This window comes from Tupaia chinensis, unplaced genomic scaffold (assembly GCF_000334495.1).
Source record: "Tupaia chinensis unplaced genomic scaffold, TupChi_1.0 Scaffold000287_1, whole genome shotgun sequence".
Lineage (NCBI taxonomy): Eukaryota > Metazoa > Chordata > Mammalia > Scandentia > Tupaiidae > Tupaia > Tupaia belangeri.
Window position 1 is genome coordinate 391,854 of NW_006159771.1, and position 1,904 is coordinate 393,757.

General features: G+C 56.9%; 1 protein-coding gene across 1 annotated transcript in view; it reads left to right on the plus strand.

Annotated features, from left to right (window-relative positions):
- The window catches only part of TXNRD2 (thioredoxin reductase 2), a gene marked incomplete in the record, with an annotated part of 69,241 nt that overhangs the window by 56,539 nt on the left and 10,798 nt on the right, over positions 1–1,904 (plus strand).

A 1,904-nucleotide genomic window follows, 5' to 3' on the forward strand; every position in this document is an offset into this window, starting at 1 on the left:
GGGGGCCCCCTGCTGGCGTGGCCGACACTCAGACGTGAGCCCAGGGCCCTCGGCGTAAGCCCATCAGACTGCCGTGAAGCAGGGCTCAGGAGACGCTGCACTGGGCATGGGGGTCACTGGGCGCCCTGCTGATGCAGCCCAGCGACAGCCTGGCACGGTGCGGGTCAGGGCTGACCGCAGGGACAGCATGGCGGGACTTGCCATCAGAGCTCCGGGTGCGCCTGCTGGGTTGGCATGTCCCTCTCGTCAGCCCTGGGAGGGCTCGCTGTGCCCACTGCAGTCCTGAGGCCCAGCCCACGTCGCCAGGCCTCCCTGTGGTTCGGGTCAGGTGGTCTCTGATAGCGGGCTCCCCTAGCGACCTAACACAGCAGCCGCGTCCGCAGCACAAGAGCACCGTGTGCGGGACCAGCAATTGTAATGGCTGTGTCGCTGAACTCCCATGTAGCAGACCACAGTTCGAGTCCTGGACCTGGTAGCTTAAACTGCCCGGCGTGTGCGTATGTGCCCAAGATCCCAGGAAGAGAATGGAGAAGGGATTGGGGCGTGGCCATCTCCCCTGGGGGGTGACTTCTCGCTTTCTGTCTCTCTGTCTCTCTCTGTCTGGCGAGTGCACACACCCTATGGCAAAAAAAAAAAAAAGAGCACAGTGCAGTATTTCAACCGGTGTTGCCTGAATTCCACAGCACATGCTGAGATGTGCTTTATTAAACACCAAAGCCTCCTTGGGCCAGCCCATGGCAGTGGTGGTGAAGGCAGCTACCTCCTACAGGGCTGCTGGTGCGGTTCGAGCCCTGGACCTGGAAGCCTAAAAACCACGCTGGCTGTGTGTGCCCCAAATTCTGGAGCAGAGCTGAGGAGGAAGGACTGTGGCCGGGCCATCCCCTTGGGGTGTGATTTCTCACTCTCTCTGTTTCGCTCTCTCTCTCTCTCCCTCTCCAGCAAGCGCGCATGCTCTATAGCAAATTAAAACAAAACCACGGTAACCCATTGGGGCCGATGGTGTAGTGATTACGTTACTGGACTCCTACATGGCTGACTGTGGTTCAAGTCCTGGACCCGGTGGCTTAAACTCAAGCTGGGTGTGTGTGCATGTGCCCAAGCTCCCAGAAGGAGAATGGAGAAGAAGGGATTGTGGTGTGGCCATCTCCCCAGGGGTGACTTGTCACTTTCCCCTTCACTGTCTCTGTCTCTCTTTCTCTCTGGCGAGCGCATGCGCCCTACGGCAAAAACCTCTAAGAAATCTTAACGCTTTCTTTCTTTCTTTTTGGAGAGGTTTTTGCTATAGGGCGCATGCGCTCGCCAAAAAGACACAGAGAAACAGGAAGACAGAAAGTGAGAAATCACCCCCCAGAGGGAAGGGCCATGCCGCAATCTCTTCTCCTCCATTCTCCTCTCGGGATCTTGGGCACGCACGCACACACGCCCGGCGTGAGTTTAAAGCCACCGGGTCCGGAACTCGAACTGCGGTCAACCACATGGGAGTCCAGCAACATAGCCATTACGCTAACTGCTGGTCCCAAAAATCTTAACCCTTTCTAGTTGGGGGACCAGCAGATAGTGTGGTGGTGAAGGTGCTAGACTCCCACATGGCTGACAGTGCTTTAAGGTCCAGACCTGGCGACTTGAAACTCACGCCAGGCACACGTGTGTGTGTGCACACGTGCTCCTAAAATCCCAAGAAGAGAATGGAGAAGGGGTGGCCACGTGGCCACCTCCCTCGGAGTGATTTTTCACTTTGTGTGTATGTGTGTGTGTCTCTGTCTCTCTGGCAAGTACACGTGCCCTATAGCAAAAATCTCCAACACAAACAAACAGAAACCATCCCGTCCAAAGCCTCATCCTGAGCAGTCCAAAGAGTTAACACCCCTGGGTCTGAGCGCGCTGGGAAGAGACGGCGGGTGGGG